Below are 15,272 nucleotides of genomic sequence, written 5' to 3'. Positions count from 1 at the left end.
GCACTTCAGTTTCCACTGTTTTGTCCACAGAAGGACGGCGTAAACTTCTTCTTGTCACGTGGGTGCTAAGTCTAACGCATTAAAAAAACTAGACACGCGTATAAATGATTTAGTGGGAGACACAATCTTGTCAAACCGCTCAAGTACTGAAGTTTTGCACTAATGCACTTTTGATTTATTTCGCTTCATTATTGGTAAACTGTTTACCTAAGAATTATTCATGATTTACCCGAGATTTACTTTTAATGGTTAAAAGTAAAAATAAAAACGACTGGGAGACAAAGGCTGGTGTTCACCAGGCAGATTGTTCGATGTTAGAAGTTGTTATGAATCGAATGTTTTTACGCCATGCTTTGGGACATATGTGTCCTTTAATAATGTAAGCAATATATTTAAACTGCAAACCATCATATCAAGGGTAGATTTTTATGCCATAAAGCAGGCATAGCAAACAAACTACGAGAAGCTGTAGCTTACTAGTTCAACTAGCCGCCAGAAAATAATTAAGCGCTTAGGTTCTACATCTAGCAGGATAATCTCTACACTTCTCACCAAACCAGGTGCATTGAATTGACCTTAATATGAAATGAGTACCGTACAATCCTTCACAATTAATTATGTCGTGGTATCCTCGACCCATTAAGGACCTTTAGCAAACCGTCGCCGTGCTCCGCGCCCGGGTGGTACCGTGACCGCGGGGCGCGCGATTAAAAGCACGCTTCAAAGGCTCCGGTGTAGTGCGGTACGCGGAGCACGGTAGCGGCTTGCCAAAGGTGTTTGTAGGGGAGACCAAGAGATGGTGCCAGGAGCGCATCGTGATCTAGATAAGCGCGTGCGCCGCGAGACGCGGGGGACTTTTCGCCACTTGATGCTAGGGTAATAAACGTTGTGGGTCTGCTTCGTCTACCCTCGTCTGCTGCGTCTGCCCGGCTGGCGCGTCGCGCCCAGAGCACACAAGCTCTGAACAGTGCCTATTTTCAAGTTCGCGTCCTTCTGAACGTTTGCGCCGGCCGCTAATACCGTCGCTTCTACAAAGGGGAGAAAGCCTTCTTATTTCTGCTGACTGCTTCCATAATTTCGTACTTGCGTTACAAATAAAAATAAAAACATTTTCCCGCGCCAGATGAGGCCCCAAGTGTCCGTCTAAAACCACGTGACGTAAATGCGGCACTGCCATTGGCTGCCGCCCTGACGCACCATACAGTGAAGCTAGTGCATCGATTCCGGTCGAATCTCATCGCACGTTGTTTTAAACGGGAACTAAGTTTTCTGTTCGTCTATCGAGAGTTTTTTTTAAGATAAGTGGCGTCGAGAAACGAAACTTTGGAATCCAGACAAGCCGGTGACTGTGCCCGTTCAAAAAAAAAAAAAAAGCGCGAGGAAAATCACAGAAGTGCAACGAATGCGACGGACCCACTCGTGGACCTACCATCACTACCACTCCAGCAGAATGGCGACGAGTCTTCGAGCTCTTCGAGCACCGCAAGCGCTGAGCAACGGAGCGCTTCAGAGCTCATCGGCGACGTCTCAAACTTCGTGAGTGCATCAGAAAAGGAGCTGATAACATTTCACGACAATGAAACCGTTGAGAAGGGAAGCGGCAAAGACGCCGCTATCTGGGAAAGTGAACCTTTGACATTACTTATGAGTGACGCGATGTGGCAAGTGCGATCTCTCCGTTGTGGAAGTTGAGAACAAACGGAAGGGTTTTGCAAATTTGCTGGAGCTCAAGTGCACAAACGTTGCGTGCCCTTCTGAAGTTATTCGGCTGCGTAGACATTGCATCGTGATGCCGCCGCCGGCCGTGAAATGTGTGACTCGGAACAATGCAGCGGAAGCGCCCGTGACAGTTTGGCGGTCAACGTGAACGCTGTACTCGCAGGGCGCGGGATTGGCGTCGGTCACGACCAGCAGGTTAGATCTTGTGGCATCTTCGGTCTACCAAAACCGCTTCATCACAAGACGTTCTACAACATGAAAGTCCACGCCGCTTCTACCAAGGCCGTTTTCAACAACCTTGCAGAAGCAAGACGAGCAACAGGTGAAGCATGCACGTGAAGACGACTCGAACCACAAAGACCGTGGGGGCAGTAACTTAGGCTGCGGGAGAGTTCTAGTCTGGGGCTTCCGAGACAGGCATTAGGGACTATATCATTCCCAAGTTTTAGCTTGTTTGAGTTAGGGTTTTGGTATCCCGCACAAAAAGTAAATTACAAACGCGCTTTTCTCAAGTTGGTGTTTTTGCCCGTTTCCAGAGATGAGCAAACTATTCTTCCCTCTTGCATTTGTCGAATCACAATGAAATCTTACACAGCTGTTCGTGAGCGTGTACTGAGTGTGCAAAACTTGTTAATTACAAGATAAATACTACAGCCCTAAGAAAATAGAAAACGAAATTGAAATATTGAAAAAAATTATACAAATGTTCTTTTTATATAAAAATGTTAGGTACTGCTGATTCAGATAGCTATGCACACTCTAAAGTTCATTGGGAACCAAGCTGGCTATTTAGGCTGCTCTATCTTTATAATTAGCATGACAAGTTTTGTGCAAAAGACGGGTGTTTTTTTTTTTTTTTTTTTTTACAAGATACTGCAAGCCAATGATCCGGCCCAAGCCAGGAGTGGATGCGGTTTTTCTTCACATGATACCCAGAAATTGTATATAAAAAGAAAAGGAGAGGGGAATATATTTACATAAACCAGATAAAACACAAATTACACTTCAAAAAGGTGTTCAATTGATCGTAGAACTTTGTCCACAGTAAAAATATGGGGAGGCAAGGAGTTCCAATCTGATACACTTCTGGGGATAAAGCTGTATTTAAAAGCAATGTGCAAGCGAGTATGAAAGGTTTTTTTTTTCTTTTTTTTTTGTATGGTCATGTTTAGTTTGTTTAGTAGATTATGGCTGAATGTAGGATGAATACTCAAAGCGAAGTGATATCACAGCTGAAAAATTAATTTTAATCTAACTAGCTTTCTGCGGAATTCAAGGAATGATGTTGTTAGTTCTAATTCATTTAGTTGGAGAGTTATGCCGGCAATAACGATTATATGTAAAACAAACTGCTAGTCTCTGGACCTGCTCAAACCTGTTAATGTCTCTCTTCGTAACAGGATCCCATACAGTGTAAGTTTAATCCAACCGAGACCTTATTAGTGTGTTATAGGCCAGAAGTTTGACATGAGAAGATACGTATCTATGCTTGTGCCTCACTAGGCGTAGTTTACGACGTGCAGATAAACAGAATAGTTCAATGTGTGAGGATCAAGAGAGGTAGTTAGTAATCGTAACGCCAAAGTACTTAAAATTGTCTGCTTGAAAACAAAATTGTATTATTATAATGAAACTTATTCAAGAAGTCTGTTTATGCGTATAATCAACAAAAAATGCCCCCATGTGTTTGATTATTCTAATCAGACACTTTTTCTTGGTTATACGCATAAACAGATTTGCCTTGATTAAGTTTTATTTCCCAGAGATCGTGCCAGTTAGAAATTGCATTCAGACTCTTATTCAGCACAGCCTGGTCACTAACAGCGTTAATTACCTTGAACAGTAATCAGTCATCTGCAAATATTCTGCATGCCATGCAGCACCGATATTGAACTAGAGCATCTATTATTTGAGAGCCATAATTTGTTCGCTGCGTGACCATCTTCCATTTCTCTGGGTTACGGGTAGGATACGGAGGAGAAGTTTTCCTCAGCGACGCAAGGTTTTCCAAAAGACATGTACCTCTTGTTTTTTCCCACTTTTATAACTAGTAGAAAGCCGATACTGATATAACTTGTGAATAGTGATTATTTGAAAGTTCTTAAATTAATCAGCGGTATGAAAGTCGCGTGGCAAGTTACATATACATCTCAATATTTTCTTTTGCAACAAAAAAAAAAAAACGTTTTTCTCAATATTGGTAAATGTTGACGTTCCCCAAACAAGGTGGCAATACGTTAAGTGGGAGAAAAATAATGATTTATAAAGCAATAATTTAACATTTGTTGGTAACACAGATCTCTATTGATTTATAATCCCAAACAATTCGAGCTAGCTTTGGGATAAGATAATTTATATGGCTATCCCAAGACATAGCCTCACTAAAAATGACTCCAAGAGTTTTAAAACAACTAACGATTTCGATTGGAGTAGAGCTGAAATTGAGTACTTTAGACAACACCACAGGCCTGTTTTTTTCGACAAAAGATCACAGCTTTTGTTTTATGAATATTGATTTTCAAGGAGTTGCTATCTTCCCAACTTTTTATCTTTGATAAGGTCAGATTTGCCATATCGATTAAATCGTCGCAAGTATCGGAAGAAAAAAATACGCTCGTATCATCCGCGTAGATCACGAATTTTGCGTGCTTATTTACGGTAACGACATCATTAATCTATAAATAAAAGAGAAAAGGTCCCAATATGCTCCCCTGTGGGACCCCTGACGTGATGAACCTTACAGTGGATGAATAACTGTTTACATTTATATACTGTTGGCGATATTCTAGGTAGGACTGTAAAAGCAGCAAAGCTTGCCCGCGGATGCCATACGCTTCAAGCTTTTTAAGTAGAACCACATGACTAAGGCAGTCAAACGCCTTTGTAAAGTGTAGAAAGACCCCTAAAACAAATTTTTTGTTCCCAAAATTTTCCAAAATATACTCGTTTTTTTTATTAAGAAGTGCAGTTTCAGTTGAACAGTTCTTCCCGAAACCAAGCTGCATGAAGTTACGAGGTCTCCCTTATTTGAAAAATCTACTAGACGTTGATAAACTATCTCCTCCAAAGCTTTAGAGGAAACAGGCATTATAGAATTAGGCCTATAGTTACATAACTCGTTTTTGTCACCGTTTTTTACATAGAACAGTTACTTTTGCTATTTGCATTCTTTTGGGAAACACACACGTTTCCAAAGACAGATTAAAAATATAACTTAACACTGAAAGGACACGCTTCCCTTCCTCAGCACCACCGTGTCGGCTGCGACTGCGGCTGCGAAGTCTCAGCGGTTCCAGGCTTGCGCTGCGGCGTCGTTCTCGGTAACACGGTCTTGAGCGGGTTTCCTCTCCCTTGGCGGCGTACCCGGCGGTCTCGTTGATGACGAGGCGTTCCTCGTCTGAGCCCTCCGTGAGGCCGGACTGAAATTCCGGCGCGGTCGGAGACTCGAGTTGCACTGGCGCTTCCTCGGAGGGGGAGCTCGTGGGAATGGAACGCTGGTCTTAGCGTCGTTCAAAAATGTGGTTGCCGGCGCGTTCGAAAGCATGGCTGCTGGCGGGTTCGAATCTTCACTTGTGGCCATGGCGGTAGCCGGCGTGGGCTGCGGTGTCGTCGCATTGAGCTCAGGCGAGGTTGTCTCGGTGGACATCGGACGGGGAGGGCACTGTAGACTCGATGGGGCCGACGGCAGGTGTTGGGGCGGGTGCGTTTGACGCTGCAAGTGAAGGGGTGGCAGGGGGTCCATCCCGAGGGGTCGATGCCAGGTCCGGGAACTCGTTCAGGCTTTGGCCGGCCACGGATGAGTAGATGCGACGTTGGGTGCAGTCCACCGTCGCGTGGGCCACCCCGCAACGTCCGCAACCGGCCGCGCATCCGGCGGAGTCGTGGCCGAAGCGGCGCAGCGGGTACAGTAGGGCACATTGCAGGCCCCCATGATGTGGCCCTCCCGCTGGCACCGTCGGCATACGCGTCGGAGGCCGCAGTAGTCAAAGGTTGCCAGATGGCCGGAGACGCGGAGGAAGTTCGGGACGGGTGTCGTCTCTTTCATCTCGATGCGTATGTAGCGCGTGCCTGTCCGCACGGTATACGGTGGTCTTGATACACTCCAAAGCGGATGTCCAGGACCTTCCCGTAAGGTGCCAGAGCAGCGGCGAGTGCTTCGCTATTGACGTAGGCCGGCAAGACGAGGTATGTTACGGCTGTGGCTTGCGGTCCAACGGGGACGATTGGAACGAGGGTTCCACCGATGCTCAGGGCGCCGGCGTTGACGATGCGGCTCATGGCCGACGACTGTACAAAAACAATTCGGTGGTGCCGACAATGATCATGGACGCGTCAAAGATGGAATCCACAGACGCGCCTGGCGGGCAGGAGACATCGAAGGTCAGAGCATTCGTTGGCTGAGGGGGGGGGGGGGGGGGGGGGGGCGCTGGGTGCATGACGCACCTGAAGCAACCCTGGCCAGAGAGGTGCGGTCCACGGTTGTAGACGAAAAGAACGTTGTACCGAGAACTGATAGAATCTAGTTAGAAAATTTTATTTACAACAGTGGTGTCATGACAGTCTACGTTGCCATGGAAATCGCCATTTTGGTACATTCAAATCTTCCACGACAAGCTTCCAGAGGGTCGTCCTAAACTAGTCGCGCCAAGATCATCATGGAGCATCCTCGTACTGGAAGCGTTAGTTGCCAATATAAGCGTCTTCGGCACTGTGTATGCAATGGACTTATCAATCATGCCCATCTCGACGGACCTTTTACACTTATAGTGTTCCTTCGTATTTTAAAACAGTAAACGTATCTTTCGGTGCCTCGAAGCACCGACACAGCATGTAGTTGTGGTATGAAGATGTACGCTTGTTTCGTCGGTGTGTGGATAGCGAAATACCGGTATACAAGAAAAGTCTCTATAAAGCTACCCGTCATCAGAGCATTTAGATCGGCTCACAAAGAACGGAAGGGTCAAGGAGAACTTTCTCATTTCACGGACAAAAATGGCGATCATATGGGGAGCTCGGTGCTACTTTCCCCAGACCCAGGACTTTACGCGCGCCCAGCCCTTTTTTTGATTGGGGAAGCTTTAAGGCCTGTTCACACACACAGCGAAGCGCTAATTTAGCGCCACGTCAGCGCTTTGTTAGCGCTTCAGTAGCGCTTTTGTTAGCGTTTCCGTAGCGCCTTGTTAGCGCTTCTTGTACCGCGGTTACTGCTGCGGATTAGCGCGTGCACTGCGGTTCCGATTCTTGTTCTTGGGTGAATCAGCAACACTATGGGGGACATGTGGGATACTGAAATAGAAACGCGACAAATGCTCTTACATACGCAATTAGAACAATGTGTGCAGACGGCTTAACGCCCAGAAGAGCCTTCTTGGGTGCGCGAAATCTTTCACCACCGAGATACCGACGGGTACCCGGCGAACCTTGTTGGGCTGAGGGACCGAGACACAGAGCTCTTTTGAAGACGATTATTTTTAACTGTGTGTCTTTGAAACCAGGATCACGCATATCGAATAGAAAGCGATAAGGTCGTACCCAATCAATTAGTCGCTTAGAGCAACGTTGGGATCGCCTGCCCGACCCTTTGCTTGGAAAGCGGCTCTTTTACTTCCTCTTCTTTCAATGCCAAAGTAAAAACAACAACAAAGGAATTGCCTTGTACGCGCTGTTCCGCAGCAGCAAGCACGACACAAGGAGCGTGAGAGCGCTAACAGAGCGCTAACCGAGCGCTACTTCACGCGCTAGGAAGCGCCACATGAGCGCTCCTTCGAGCGCTCACGTAGCGCTAACCTAGCGCTCCGCTGCATGTGTGAACCGGCCTTTAATGTAGTCTCAGGCCCAAGCGTGCACCAAGCCTTTTGGGAACCGCCATGGGTTCGACAGGCGACCGCTTTCCACTCCCAGCGTCGACCTCCACAACGGCGCCTCCGGCTTTCGCAAGCGTTGCGGCGTTCATGTCAGCAGACGACCTTCGAAGGATGGCGCCTCCCGTGCTGACCTCATGACAAATTCCACTTGGCGTTTTGGAGCGCGCCGGGATCAGTTGACCAGATCCGGAGTGGAGCACACGATCCGAACGGGGTTGCGCCGCCTACGGATCCTCAGTGGAATATGAGCACTGCTCCGGGATCGGCGGATGCCTTCCTGTCATTCACCTGCCCGAGAATCCCCTTTCCGCGGCCGCCACGGTCGATTCGAAGACGTTTTCGCAATCGCGACGCTAACACGTGTTTGACGCACGAGCGGCAGGAATGGCTCAGGAGCTTATAAGAAATATGGCCGGAATGCCGGAAGCTGCTCAAACAACTTGACGACGAACTGTCGTCAGCAGCAGCAGCAGCAGTAAGGCGGGCGGTACAGGCGGCACCTCCCGAGCGGCCATTACGAATTCTTCTGAAGCGAGATGGGCGAGATCAGCCGAGATGCCCCACGAGAAAGGAAGTCACGTGTGTGCGCCGAGGTCAGGCCCGACTGACTTCCGGTTGAATCCGCCGAAATCGGCGGAGCGACTTTTCTCGGATCCAGATCCAGATCTGGAGCGGGAGCTAATCCAAAATGATCAGTTGAACAGGTCCGCTTCGATCCCGATCGCCCTGTGAAACAGGATCGCTCCAGAAAATTCAATCCCGGCGCGCTCCAAAACGACTTGCGGAATTCACCATTAGACGCTGCGTTAGCGTGTTTCTCTATATTGAAGAAGCGCCGTTGCGATGGTGACCTTGACCGTAACCAATGACCAAAACAGACGGATTTTATTGTGCGGAAGGAGACGGCGGGGTCGCGAGATAAGGTGTGTACTTGAACCATTTGGCCGAGCTTGGGCGGAACGTGAAATAAAAAGTTGGAATTAAGGACTCCACTCAGATGGCTGATTTTTTCCAGCGCCTAATATTTTGACGAGCTTTTTATGAAAAGTAGGTTTTTACCTTGCCATTCGCACGAAGCTTCTTGCACGACAAGATGTGGATAAAATACCAATGATCCGCAGCTCTGGCACTACAAAAGCCAGTCGTTCGTCTTGAAGACTGGCGACTTACACCGCATGTGATTTTATTTAAGCCCTTCAAAAACAAGACGATTTTACTTAGAGGCTTACTTGCGTGTGCACTAATAGCGCGTCCAACGCCAAGAGAACTATTAGTTTCGTTTGGTGGAGTAAAGCCACCGTACTAAAAAGAGTTCTCACATAATTTGTTCGATAAATATGTCAGAACTGAGTGATACAAAGGGTCCAAGTTCGACAAAAGTTAATATAACTTACCGAATAACCTTAAATGCTTATTGGACTCATTCATATACTTCTCATTAGGGTGATGTAAAAGCTTTTATATTACTATGAATATACGTCTGGAAGCAGGTCCCCCAAAAGCCGCCATGTCTCTTCTTGTGCGTGCAACCATGTGTCACCGCAATCCTGCCAAGGTTACATCCATGAACATGCTGTATGTACTTGCACGGATGGGAACATGCCCTGCTGCAAGTATGTTGACCCAGCTAATGTTCATGCCTTCAAGCACGTGCAGCGTACGCGTAAAGGTGGCTTCGGGCAGGTTTGCAAGTTCTCGTCCTTCCTCACACGAGCAAGAACATAACGGCGGCTAGATTCCCTCTTCGCAATCGTCTGTAGACGCTTTGCAGCAGCCGTGCATGCAGCCTTCCTAACCAACCTTCAGTTTTCTTTTCCCTCTTATTTTGTTTCTTTCACTTCAAGATTACCATAACAGGCCACATTATTGTAATTTAACGTTCGATTGTGTTCTTCTTCCCAGCATTGACCGTTGTGGAGGCTCGTCATCGCCCGTTTCAGTGGCTCGCTATCTCGGTAAAACAAGAGAAGGTCAGCAATGGCGACTGTAATCTAGCGCGTGTGTACAGCGTCTGTACGATCGAGCCTGACTGCCTACCTTAGTTCAGCCAGTTTCTAACACGCGCTTTATGGATGCTGGTATTCTTCAGGAAAGGCAGCCCTCTCCCGTCCTTAGTTTAGAGTATAATTAGGTAGATAACGTCCGAAAGAGCGCCTCCACAAAATTTCCCTGAAATACAAACTACGGTTATTATCAATAGCGTTAGGCTTCGCATAATGCTCTGGAGTCTGGAAAGTTTACCAATGCTGCAGTGGAAATGTAGCACTCGGCCATTAGAGTGAGAGCACTTGCGGCGAAGAGTCTTCTTACTTACATCTCGCTAATAAAAGGCCCTGTTTCTTTTAATTTTTTTAGTCTGAGGGTTGGCGCTCAGCGATATGCTCGTTATTTCCGCTCTTTAATGTGGTGCATCTCTTTTTGTTCTTTTGATAATGTAAGCACCGATATGACTCTAGCTAAACGAACGGCGAAATTCCCTTCTCTTTCGAAACACCGCGAGGCATTTGTTCGTGACCTCGACAATAAAACGTAATGCTACAACGCAAGAAAACAAAAACAAAACAAAAACAGACACGACTTTTATTGAAGGCTTATCGTTCGGTGCTCTACACTTATGTCATACTTTGTAGTAATCAACACATTATATGTTATTTATGGCCATGACCCTGTAATCAAATAAATGCCCAGATATTCAAGCGCCTCCATTTTAGAGGGCATCCTCTTTCTTCTACGCGTTTTACCGTCAATGAGAGCACACATTTTATTAAAAGCCGGTCACAGTTTAGTATTTATTTATTTAATTACACTCTTAGCCCGTTTGGGGCTCTTATAGGAGTGTAAGAGAGACTACATCTACTTTTAGTGCATACGGTCTTTTTCATCAACTCCGTCTTAAAAAATAACAGTAAAACCTTCATATGCTTTATGTTAGACGTTGTCTATGGTTCAATATGATTTTAAAGAGTAACTCCTGAACTTTTTTCTGGATTTTATGGTTACGATTGTTTTTAGTTCAGGAAGTGTCCCTGAATTACGAGGTGTAATTTTTTTTTTTTGTGTACCCCCTGCAGTTTGGTAGATATCTTACATCGAAGTTCTTTTTCGAGGGTCTTTGAATTACGAACCGTAATTTAGTTTTCATTCTTCGTGTAGTTTAGTAGATACTTTGAGAAGATGATAACCCTAATGGTCCTCGCGTGACGCAATGTTTGTACCGCGGTACTGAAAAACGCACCACTGGCCTAGAGATTAGTCGCAAGAAAAATTCCGATCATTCAGGTAAAATACTAAGGCTGCTTTACTGTTCTGCTTCCTGGATATGAAACACCTGTATCAAACATTAATAAACACTACTGACGGAAAAGCGAGGACGCCGCGGTAAATAGGTGTTATTCACTGGGCGCCATAATTGGCGGCGGTGTTCGCAACACAGGCCGACAACGCGCCCCCACTTATCGTGTGGGAAAAATGACAATCTTGGTGGTGTCCAAAGCAAGATGAAGAAGAGTTATGGAACCTTATCGTAAAGTTCGCACTGAGTAGGAACGATCTGATCTTGTGAAGATTCCGGTTTCCACGGCCTTCCAGAATCTCTTCGACAAAAGGCGTCGACCCACACCTTCCTGAACTTTGCGTTTTCGGGCAAGTTATATAAACGAACGTCCGGGGTGTTTTAAGGTAGCAATTTGGGCCAGTTGGTCCATGATCACCTAAAGAAGCACAAAAATACAAGGACGAGGAAGTAAACAGTGAAGAGCGCACTCGCAACTGGTTTTTATTTCTGAAAACAATCATATATATTGCTCGAAGTTCGAAGCTACATATATGATTGTTTTCACAAATAAAAACCAGTTGCGAGTGCGCCCTTGTCTGTTTAATTCCTCGTCCTTGTATTTTTCGCGCATCTTTAGGCGGTCCGGGGTGTGCAGCAAGTTGTTTGCGCTACCCCCAGCACAGCAAGGTGTGCTCGGGATCGCACAACAATGCCAGTATCTTGGCCTCCTTGCCCTTCAGCATCACGACAAGCTTGAGCGCCTAGAATTATTAGAATAAACGCTAGAGGCTCAGCTGGTGCTAGTGTCTACGGGACTTCCGGTTGCAAATTGAAGCAGACAGCAAGCAGTCTACTTTTCCAGCCTACCTGTGTATTCCTATGGGAAAACGTACGCGATATTTTTCTCTTCGCCAGGGAATAAGAACAATCAGCGTAGTTTCTTTACTCGTACCGGATGCTATGTACCATCATTCACATTATATAAGTGTAATTTAATTAGTTAATTCGTTTCTTTTTATTACTGAGCGATGTTTAAATTAGCAAGAATTGAGGCCCAGGTTTGTGTTGTGCAGCGTGATATGTCAATACAATCTACCAATTCAAGCAAAAAACACGAAATACGTTCACAATTCTCTGTAATGGCACATTTAGGGAGCCTTCATGTGCGCTTTGCTGCATTCACACTGGAAGCGGATCCGCCTTCGCGAAGCGGTTGCGGATGCGATTTGCGAGCGACCCCGTTCAGACACACCGAGAGGCGGTTGGCGGTTTTACGGCGATCACGCGTGATCTTTCGAGACTTGCGTTTGGCAACCCTGTTTTACAATCCAAAATCCACTTTAATTCACGATCCAAAGCCAAAATTTTGCTGTTTCGGCGCTCGGAAGATTTTTCTTCGGGATGTGCGCACGCACTACGAGTTCAGGCAGCGAAAAAAGAGACATGGGCCCGCGAGACCTGCCTGCGATTCCCTGGACTTCGCCCACAAGCAGTGCCCAGCTAGGTGCGCCTTGCTGACTCACAAGAGGGCGTCCCCGACCTTTTCTTGGAAGTGGACCCTTCCCGCATGAATAGGCTGACCTTGTTTTCGGGATAGAGGGCCAGCTTTCCCCTCTCGTTGTTCGCTCTTATTATTTTTGAAGATAAGAGTGGTGGCGTGGACCGTGGTGCGGGGGAATGTGTTCGGTGCTAGCCGGTCATGGCTTCGTTGGTGGCGGACTCTCCTCTCGTCACTTGCACGTCGATCGAGTCTACTGTTTGTTTAAGATTAAGCTCAAATAAACGCCGTGTGGATTACCTAGCATCGTCTGGTACGCGCACTTTATTCCTTGAGTATGTTCCCTTTATTTATTTTGTTAGTAGTAAACGTTACAGGTCGAGCTAGCGCAAGTACCCCGCCCGCTCCGCGGTAGTGCGTTGGCTACGCAATCAGGCTCACGACGTCTCTATCGGCCTTCGTGGTGGTCATGCACGGTGTCGAAAGCTTTCAATAGTTCACGCGACTGTTTCAGCGGGTACAAAAGCTGACATTTCGGTCGATCAGGGGCGGGTTCCGACGTTCTAGGGGCAGAGACTAACAAGGCAGTGAGCTTAGGGCTGTGGCACCAGAATTGTAAAGAAACTGTTGCTCGAACCAAATCACTGGTGCGAAGCCCATTAAGATTACCAGTCAAATCGTTTCGCGGCGGATTCAAGTGACGGACGCGAACATCACGCTTTTCCGTTGATTTGTCTGCAGTAGCGCTACGACTACAGCGCCTTGGACGCCTCACCAGTGACAGGTGCTATCTTGTTTCGAAAGTCACTGACGTCACGTCAGCGTCGCGTTATGATTGGTTTCCGATTCGCGGTTCGTGAATGCGCTTGGGAGTAAGCGGTCCCGAAGTGGTTTACAAAAACGCTCTCCTGGAGCATTCACACTGGAAGCGGATCCGCGTTCGCGAAACGGTTGAGGATGCGGTTCGCGAGCGACCCCGTTCAGACACACCCAGAGGCGGCTGGCAGTTGGCGAGAGGCGGTTATTCAGCGATCACGCGTGATCTTTTGAAGCTTGCGTTTTGCAACCCTGTCTTAAAATCCAAAATTCACTTTAATCCACGATCCAAAAGCCAACATTTTGCTATTTTGGCACTCTGAAGGTTTTTCTTCGGGATATTTACGCGCATCAGGAGTTCAGGCAGCGAGGCATGGACCCGCAAAACTCGCATCTGATTCCTTCGACTTCGCCCACAAACAACTTTTCTTGGCAATGCAGTGGAAGGTACAGGCCCGCGTCCCCTCTCCCATTTTGAGTGTACGCAGGCTCTCCTCCTCCCCCATTTCCGGGGAGAGGAGGAGAGCCCGCGCACACTCAAAATGGGAGAGTCGGGGAGAGGAGGAGAGCCCGCGCACACTCAAAATGGGAGAGGGGACGCGGGCCTGTACCTTCCACTGCATTGCCAAGAAAAGTTGTCGCGGAGTATAGGCGCGTCTTGCTGACTCAGAACAGGATGCCACCGACTTTTTTTTTTCGAAGTAAATCCTTCCCGCATGAATGGCTGACCTTGTTGTCAGGATAGAGGGCCAGTTTTCCCCGCTTGTTGTTCTTGTTCGCTCTTTTCATTTTCGAAGTTGTTTATTTATTTATTTATTTATTACAATACCCTCAGGGCCAAAAGGCATTACAGAGGGGGTGGGGCAACCAAAAAATGAAAAAAAAGGGTACAAAAAGAGAGCAAACACAGCCGAGAATAAACATCAACAGCTCGAAACACAGCACTCTGGTCAAAAAATAAACAAAAGGACAATCACGACAAAAGGTGAGCAGATAAGGTTTTTTTAAATAAATCAATTGAAGGTATATTAACAAACGAAGCGGGAAGGTGGTTCCACTCAAGAGATGTTTTTGGAATAAACGCGTTCAAAAAGGCTGATGTGTTACAATGAGGGACACCAACTTTGAATGGATGATCAAAACGCGGAGAAATGAATGGGGGCTCAAGGAATAGTTTATCTTTCAATGACGTGTTAGAATGATAGATCTTGTAAAAGAGGCACAAGCGCGATATTTTGCGACGTAAAGAGAGGGAGGGTAGGGATAGACTGAGTTTCATGGAGGAAACGCTTGCTGTACGATGATAGTTAGAAAGTATGAAACGAACTCCGCGATTTTGCATGGCTTCCAGGTTAGTTATAAGTGTCGAGTGACCGGGATCCCAGATTGCAGCAGCGTATTCTAATTTTGACCGGACCAGGGAGTTATAAAGCAGTAATTTCAAAGAAACGGGGGGCCAGTGTAAAATTTCTTTTTAGAAAACCGAGCATAGAGTTAGCGTTAGCAATAATGTGGTCAATGTGGGTTTTCCATGACATGTTATAGGTAATATGGACACCCAGGTATTTGTAACAGGTCACAGACTGAAGTTGAGTGTTACAAATTGAGAGAGGTGGAAGAACCGTGTGACGACGAGAAACTCTCATAGACTTGCACTTGTTAATGTTAAGGGACATCTGCCACAATTCACACCATTGGGATACAGCACACAAATCATTTTGGAGGAGGAGTGAATCGGATTCATTAGTAACTTCACGATATATCACACAGTCGTCGGCAAATAAGCTAATAGAAGAGGATACACACGTAGGTAAGTCGTTAATGTAAATAAGAAACAATAAGGGCCCCAGAACGGACCCTTGGGGGACACCGGAAGTGACTGGACTTAGAGAAGAGTTAGCATCATTAGTATACACAAACTGAGAACGATTAGTAAGAAAACATTCAATCCAAGACAAAATATTAGGATCAACATGCAAGTGACTGAGCTTGAAAAGTAAAAGTTTGTGAGAGACTTTATCGAATGCCTTACAGAAATCTAGAAAGACGCAATCAACCTGGGAACCACGGTCGAGGATGGAAAGTAGGTCATTAGTGAAAG

The sequence above is a fragment of the Ixodes scapularis genome, unplaced genomic scaffold (assembly GCF_016920785.2).
Source record: "Ixodes scapularis isolate PalLabHiFi unplaced genomic scaffold, ASM1692078v2 PGA_scaffold3__209_contigs__length_174095766, whole genome shotgun sequence".
Classification (NCBI taxonomy): domain Eukaryota; kingdom Metazoa; phylum Arthropoda; class Arachnida; order Ixodida; family Ixodidae; genus Ixodes; species Ixodes scapularis.
The sequence above is the reverse complement of the archived record's forward strand: the minus strand, read 5'-3'. Positions refer to the sequence as shown.